Here is a 9,126-nt window from a genome sequence, read left to right on the forward strand (position 1 = left end):
CCAAGGAAGAGAACCAAAAACTTGGAAACGGGGAAATCATATGCCGTTACACCCCAAAAATCAGAAGAAAAACCACTTCTTCATCCCGAAAAGGAGAAGAAAACTAGGCTTGGCAATTTTGACACGACCCGCGAATCCGACACGAACATGACACAAATATATAGGGTTTGACTTTAGGCTATAACTCGTTTACGACCCATCAACCCATTTATGACACGTTTATGACTTGTTAACGACCCGTTTATGACCCATCAACCTGTTTATGACACGTTTATGACCCATCAACCCGTTTATAACATATTTATGACGCGATAATTACACATTTTTTACCAAATTATTTAAATGGGTTGACACGCTACCCCGATGGGTTGACACGCCAACCCGAATTGTCAAACCTAAAGAAAACACCACCCCTTCACCTCTAAAGTGCCGACAAAGCACGTAGAGAGAAAGAAATTTATTGATAAACAAAAACTACCACAAACCACTAGGGAGGATGAACACGCTCGAAAAAAGATTTTTGCCTTCGGAGGAAAAATCGCCTGAGAGAGAGAGGAAGATTTTTGTGATGGTCTTGGATCCAATTTTTTAAGTTGTGTGATAAGAATTTTTTTTTTTTTTGAAAGAATTGTGTGGTAAGAATTATTAGAAGTTGTCTTACAAATAAGACAAATATGGGTTACAAATAAGATAATGGATAGAGTTGTTTGAAGTGAAGCATTCAATTATGAATAATGATTCAATGCCACCTAAATATATATGTAGCAAGGTGGTCCCCCACTACTTTTTGAGTTTTTTTATTTTTTAAAAATAAATTAAGGTGAGGGACCACCTTTCCACATAGACAAGGTGGTGAAAAGTTGTATATTTAGGTGGTAGTGAATCATTACTCTTCAATTATTATACGAATTTTTTAGATAGGTGTATAATTAATGCTTGCATATAAGTTGATAAATGAAACATCTAAACTACGTATGGAATGACGTCACTTTATAATAGACTGTTGTGTCCTTGCACTGCACAAACACGTGGAGCGTGCTAATCATGAAGCTCTTTGGTAAACAATTGTTAAATTTCTAATTTCTTTTTCACTTCTAAAAAAAAAAAAATCAAATCAAAAACATTTTAACTTTTTTACACTTTTTACATCACATCAATAATTTTTTATTACTATTCAAATAAAAAAACCCACTACAACATAATTTTATTTTTTTGTTTTTTTTTTTTTCACTTTTTCATAAAAGCATTTACAAATTTTATATCACATCAATCACTTTTTACTATTATTCAAATAAATATTTCATTTCACAATTACTTACCAAACAACTCCCATATATTTGGGAAAATGCTTCCCTTTTCAATATATTTATCTATTAAAGGCCATTGAACGTGGGTGACGGTTTTTTTTTTTAGGGTTAAATATTTTACTGCCCATGTGGTTTGCGACCTCTTTTTTTTTTTTTTTTTTTTTGTCCCCTGAATTCTACTTTTTATCATATGTGGTACCTGTAGTATGGGAAAAAAAAAATGAAATAATATTTCCGTCCATGTTTCCATCCAAAACTAACGTCCAACCATGTCATCCTACAGGTGTCGGCGTACATGCGTGACACCTGTTCCCGTGGCATACCTCATCGCTGACGTGGCTACCATATATATATATATATATAATAAACTTTATAAATTAAAAAAAAATTAAAAAAAAAAATAAAAATCTAAGCGGTGGGGTGGATGGCCACACCGCCAAGGGCCAAAATGGAGGTGGCCGAAACCACCCCCATTTGGCTTGAGGGTGACTCGGCCACCCCCATTAGGTCGAGGGTGGCTCGACCACTTCCAAGCCCAAATGGGGGTGGTTTCGGCCACCCCTAGAATTTCCTTTTTTTTGTAAAAAAAAAAAAAAAAAAAAAAAAAAAAAAAAAAAAAAAAAAAAAAAAAAAAAAAAAAAAAACTTAAAAATTAAAATTAAAAACCACAATTTTTTTTTTCCAATATATATCCCAGTGGTTTTATACATTTCTTGATGTGCCCCATGTGATTTTAATAAGTATTAGAAATGGTACTTTAGTTTTGTAATTATATCACAAATGGTACTTTATACACAAATAATATTTGATATATTTGGTATGCCTATTTTGAACCAAAAGTAACATGTATGCCTATCGTGTATCAAAATAACATGTTGACAAGAATTGAACCCTTCATAAAAAAAATTAAAAAATTAAAAAAAAAAAAAAAGAAAAAAAAAAAAAAGAAAAAGAAAACATAATTGATTGTGTAACAATTGGAAACACAAAATTATCTGCATGGCCAATTGATATAACCCAAAAAATGACCAAATGTTTGTTACTTAAACACAATTTTTTTTTTCCAATATATACCCCTGTGGTTTTATAAATTTCATGATGTGCTTACTGTGGTTTGACTAAGTATCAGAAATGGTATCTTGAGGGTGGCAGCCACCCCACAATTATATATATATATATGGTAGCCACGTCAACGCTAAGAGCACCAGTAGCAGATTCTCTATAATGGTTTCTTTCCCTATATTTAGGATAAATTTGATAAAAAGCACCAAAAATTGACCCACGGTGGCTTCCCCATTTTTACACATCTTGGTTGGGTAGCACTGTAACTTCCCAATAAATTTTTTTAATAGAAAAAAATCGGCCATATCTCTCACCTTTCACGCTTCCCCATTTCTGCTTTCATTTCCCCACTTTTGCTTTCATTTCCCTCCATCTGAAACTCATTCTCGCGCCATACCCATAAAACAACTCCTCCATCACGCCTCTACCCTCATTCTTCACTAGCTTTCTGCACAGCGGGAGCGAGAAAGACGAGCTGCAGGTCTTGCGGTAGTTGATGTGTGGCTGGAGCAGCGCCGGTGAACACCCAGACCCGTTCTTTTCTTTCCCATTCTTTGTTTCTACTTATTTGTTTGTGTTCCTTCTTTAATTTTTAACCAACTTGTTGTTGTGCGTTGCTTTGGCTTTTTTTCTTTGTTAGTTGAAGTCAAGTTTGCCGTTGATTCTTGTATTCTGTTGTCGATGGGTTGATTCTCGCATCGCTCTTCCAACTCGACGGTTCTTTCGTGTGTTTTCGAGCTGTTTCATGAGGTACACTTCCTATTTTCATGATTATCACGAGAAAATCTTGAAAAATAATGTGGGTTATTTTTATTATCTCCAATATTTTCGTTGTACATATTGTAAATCATGGGACGGGCATTTTGGAGTTTCTTCTTCTGAAACATTTCCGGATTCTTCATGGAAATTTTTTTGTTGACATATGGGAAATTTTTGATCTGGGTCTTTCAAAATTTTAATTGTTATGGATTTTTGTTTTAGCCATAGAAACATATATATGAGAATAGAAGTTTTTGGCAAATCCACATTCCTGGCTCTTGCTTATTTAGTTCATTTATGGAGTTTGTAATCTCTGTTGAGTTTGTTGTAGAGTGTTTTTAGTTCCCTGGTTTTTCGTTTTGTAGTACAGGGTGTGTTTTGTTGTTCTGTATTGAATCTGGTATCCAGCTCCTTGCTGGAGTGTTATTTTGAAGTGCTTGATCAATGAAGGTTTTATTTCATAAAAAAAAAAAAAATATATCATTGATTTGAGATAGGGTGAGTACAGAACATCTTCAACTGTTTGCAGGGATTCTTATGTTTGTTTATGGAAAGTTTTGTTATTGGTTTTGGAGTTTTAATGATAGTTAGTCTGAGAATTTTAAAAATAATTTACATTTATTTGAGATATGAAAAATGGTCTTCTTGTTGGTGTTTTGTGTGTAAGAAGTTATATTGAGGTTTGGTTTTAACTTAACGAAGGATGAGCAGGATTTCTATGGTGTGTTCACCTATAGTTATATGAGGTTTAGTTGTTACCTTTTTATTAAGATACTTGAAGAAACGTTAGAGTGCTAATTTGTTTTTTTATTTTTTTTTTGAATAATCGAAGATTTCATTAAGTGGTTCACCAAGAAATTACATAAGCTCAACATGGGTGTTTTTCCAGCTCTGGTTTTGTTGTTCTCTGTTTTGAGAATTTGGTCAGAGCTTTGTTTTGCTCTTTTGTTTTGTTTTCGATGTTCTTGTTGGACTGGGTTTGTTCAGTTTTGTTTAGTTTTATAAAGATCACTTATTCATTGAAGAAAAAAAAATGGATCACTTATTCAGCTTGTTTTTACTATGTTATTAAGGGAGGAATATATGAATTTAGATCTAAATTCTATCACAAAAAAAGATTCCTAGAACCTTCCCTTGAAAAAAAAAATTCTCATTCCCAACTATTTTGATCAAACCATTTAAATGGTCATTTAATAGTTTTATGAACATAAAAACAAAGATATGAAGGGTTGGTTGGGAGTTGGTTGGTACAAAAAAGTAAGAAAGAGAAAAAAAGAATAAAATAAGAGTAAAAAAAAGTATTTAATTGATATAGGGAAAGTTAAGGGAATGTATTATGGAGTGTTTTTTTATAGAGAAGCAAAAAGTAATTTTATTCCTTAAATTTAGGAAAAATGGTTGGGAATCTGCTGCTAGTGCTCTAAGGTGTGTCATAGGGACAGGTGTCGCGCATGTACGCCGACACTTGTAGGATAACATGGCTGGACGTTAGTTTTGGATGGAAAAATGGACGAAGGTACCATTTCCGTCTTTTCCCATACTACAGGTTACCACCTATGATAAAAAGTAAAATTTAGGGGGCAAAAAATAAAAGTCGCAAACCACAGGGGGCAATAATGTAACGACCCACCCTTAATGACACAATATTGTCCGCTTTTGACTCCCCCGAACCAGACTTCCCAGAAGGTCACCCATCCTGGTATTGCTCTCGCAGAAGCACGTTTGACTGCGGAGTTCTGATAGGTTCATGGCCATCACGACTTTAAAACGCGTTGTGTCATAAATGGTGCATTTATACATATAATCACATCCTCATTCCCAGGCGATGTGGGACGTCACAATCACCCCCTCTTTGGACCCAGCGTCCCCGCTGGCATCCCTCATTGGGCTTGTGCACTCTTCCACCATCTTAAGCTGGCCAATGGCTCTAATATCATTTGTAGACCAAGAAATTAAATAAGGGATTTAGCAATTAATAAATTGTATTTATAAATAGAAGTGATTAATAATTAGATTTTAAGTGATATTTATATTATTTAAATTAAATAAGTCTAAGATAAATAATAGAAGTGGAATAATAATGGACCCTAAGGAACAATTAAATAAGTGTATGGATAGGGAGTAATTAAATTAAATATGAGATTGAATATTTATTGATAAAAGATAGAAATAAAATTTGATGGGGTCCCACTATGATTAATAATAGTAGGGGGTTTTAAATAAAAAGAAATCTCCCCACCCACTTACAACTTGCCACATATCCCTTATCCCTTATCCCTTATCCCTTTCACTTTTCCTTTTCTTTTCTTTCTTTCTTTTTATTTTTTTTTTCTCTCCTCAGGGGACAACAGTCCACGACTTCTTCTTTCTTCTTTTCTCTTCTATTCTTCTTCCTTCTTCTCTGTTCTACCCACCCGAACACACAGAGAGATTGAGAGTGAGAGAGAGACCGAGTAAGAGGGAGAGCTGAGAGAGAGATTTAGGGAGATTGAGAGGGAAAGAGAGACCTAGAGAGCCGAGAGATTGAGTGTGAGATCGGGAGAGAAGGAGAGACAGATCTCGAGAGAGAGATGGAGCCCGATCCTCTGTGGACGGTGGCCAGAACCGAAAACCGGCGGTTCCAGTGGCGATTCTGGCGAGCCCGTGACCCGTAACCCACCAAACCCGGGAGAGAAGACCCGCGACCTGCTGAACCTGAGAGGAAGACCCGATCCTCCATTAACGAACTCCGATGACCTGAGACGCGAAGTCCGGCGATGGATGAGCAATTTCCGGTGAGCCTTGCAACCGGTGAACCGTAGAAACCCAAAGACCCGTTAATCCGAGCAACCCATGACCCGTACCCGTGTGACCCAACGGCTTAAGGCTAGGTTTCCGGCAAATTTTCCGGCGGGTCAGTGATGTTTTCCGGCGATTTTAGCTCACTGATTCCAGTGGACTTGCTATGAAAACCCTTGGGGTAATTTCTTACAAACTATGTTGATTTAGTTTGGGTATTTTACTCTTGGTTAGCTTATTGATGAGTTTGAGTATTTGGGGTTCTTAGATCCTCTATTTTAATTAATTGAAATCTGAAGTTGGTTGATGATTGTGTATTGGTTTTGTGTTTCGGTTAAAGCATGAAAACCCTTGTTTTGGTGTGTTGGCAGTGGAGTGATTTTAGTTGTGGCTTTGGTATGGAATTTCTAGGATTCTGTGGGTCTTGGCCGAATCTGGAGGTGTTTTTGATGATGTTTTGTTGGAGCTTGTATGAGTGTATTTTGTTGTTGAAGATCGAATTTAATGGTTGGATTGATATTGGATTTGTGTTATTGTAGGATTGGTTTCCATATGCGGTACTAAAAAGTACCGCATATCTGCTGTGATTTTTTCCTACCGTTGGGATGCAAACAACAAACATATGAAACAAAAAATAAAACTTCGTCACCTCTCCGTTACAAACAGCAAACATAGAAGTCGGATCCTTCTTGGGGTGACCGACGTAGCAAAATCTTTCTCTTTGTATTGGCGCCGTGATGATTGAAGGCAATTTTGTTGGGAAACCTCGTAAAAACATTGTACCAGGCAAAAGCCTTTTGATTTCTTTCCTTTTATTCCCTTTGTCTCTTTTCTGATTGAAACTTTACTCCCACCGTTTCACATGTGATTGTTTCTTCCATTTCCTATTCCCACGCCAACACCCTTATGAACTCTCTATCTCTCTCGCTTCCCTTTCTCCAATTGCCCATTTCTCATCTCACCTCCATTTTACTCCTCCAATTTTCCTGCTCCTTTGGCCTGTTTTACCTTCAATTTCATCTGGGTGTTTCTTCTTCTTTGTATTCTCGCACAATATCTCTAGGGTTTTGATTTTTACCTTCGTTGGCTACTTTGAATCTTACATATTGTTCACTTCTTAGGTCTCATTTGCCTTCAATCTCATTTGGGTATTTCTTTCTTTTTGCAGATTTGTGCTAAAACGTCTAGCGTTTTGATTTTAACTTTGTGGGCTAATTTGATTGTCCAATTTCCTTTGTTGGGTTACATTCATATGTCAATTCTGAATCTCGGGTTGTACTCCATTCCCTTTGATTCACTATTTTCCTCTCTGAATTTCAATTCTAGTAGCAATTTCACAAGGCTATGCTATAGAGTTTTACTTCGATCCCGCACTCGAAAACCACGTCTTGAAGGCTTGGAACGTGCTCGCTTGCCGCCAAATCTGCACCCAACTTATTGAGATCGAATCTCGACCACAATCAGTGATATCTCTTCTCCAATTGGGAGCCTTCCCAGGGACAACAATGTGCTTTTTCTTTCGCTACGCCTTCGTTGTCGCTTCTTCAGTTCCAGTCGCAAATGTGCTATGCAATGAGGTCGGAAGGGATCGAAATTGCGGAGTATTGCCAAGACTCGTGGATTCCTTATTGAGCAGCTGCTCAGGAAGTGCCGCGAAAAAAAAAAAAAAAAAAAAAAAAAAAAAAAAAAAAAAAAAAAAAAAAAAAAAAAGAAGAAAGAGGCTTGCTGTAACGGAGAAGTGACGGAGTTTTGTTTTTTCCTTCATATGTTTGCTGTTTGCATCTCAGCCGTAGAAAAATCACAGCAGATATGCGGTACTTTTTAGTACCACATAAAACCCGGATCCCAACAGGATCCTAAACCTTCATATCATTAAATATGTTCCTTTCGTCCAATTTGAACACATGTAGATGCCACTGAGCATAAATGGGCACACCCTTGATAAGCACGCGCCATTGACAACAAATTAAAGCCTAGTTTTTCTTTTTCTTTATTTTTTGGTTTGCTGTGTGTCACATAGAAAAAGGAAACAGATCGAAGGAAAGAAAAGAAAAAAAGAGAGTGAGAGATTAATTACCAGAGACAGAGTTAGTGGGATTCCTGGCGACCTGGTTCTTGGCTGCATCATCGACCAATGCTCTTTGTCAGTGAAGGCAACATGAGACGACGTCGTCCTGTTGCCCTGATTGTTCGCTATTATCTCAACTCGATCATTCTGCCACACTGCCACGCAGGAGTAAGTCGTCCCTAGATCAATCCCTATCGCAGGCCACTCTCCTTCGCCGGCCATTCTCGACGTCTGGAGGATCACATACGGAAATGAAGTAGATGAAGGAAGACTCTAAGTCAACAATCACGAAACTGAAGTAGATGAGAAGTTGAAGATGGTCCTTTTATAGAAGGGGAATGGTACATACATTTATAGTGGACAACAAGTGCACTACTACAATTGGGCGAGTATTTGGAGCATTTTTTTTTTATAGAATTTGTTTCAGACAGAGAATCTTATTAAAGATTTGGGAAAAAGCTCTCTGCACAATTTATGCACAACCTGTACAACATGATTAATCTCTTTAAGGAAAATGATTTTTCCTAGAAAAACCCTGTATATAATCTAGTCTAAATTACTGTTTATTTTATTATATATATATATATACTTTCATTGTTTTACTTAAACGTTGAGACTTCTGATTTTATGAATTAAAATCTTAATGGTTCGTTTTGATGTTAAATTTTAGAATTTAGAGAAAAAATTTTATTCTGATTGCGAATTTCGAGGCAAAAAAAATATGTTTGGGTGATGAGTAGAATTTAAGGAGTTGTTTGGCAACCAAATGTAAAATTTCCAATTCCCTTTTCACTTCTCTCAAAAATATCAAATAAAAAACATTATTACTTTTTTACACTTTTTACATCACATCAATAATTTTTTATTACTATTCAAATAAAGAAATCTACTACAAAACAAAACTTTTTTACTTTTTCATAAAACATTCACAAATTTTATATTACATCAATCACTTCTTACTACTATTTAAATAAATATTCCATTTCACACTTACTTACCAAATAGCTCCTTAATTTTTTTTTTGAAATTGTGTATGGGTGTTGGATTTTTGAGATTGTAAAGTAGTGTTTTTTAATTGTAGAAAATGATTGGAAGTGTGAAAAGTTGTATATAATAATTGGTATTATGAAAAGTAGTGTGGAATGATTAAAA

Source organism: Alnus glutinosa, chromosome 2 (genome assembly GCF_958979055.1).
Source record: "Alnus glutinosa chromosome 2, dhAlnGlut1.1, whole genome shotgun sequence".
NCBI classification, from domain to species: domain Eukaryota; kingdom Viridiplantae; phylum Streptophyta; class Magnoliopsida; order Fagales; family Betulaceae; genus Alnus; species Alnus glutinosa.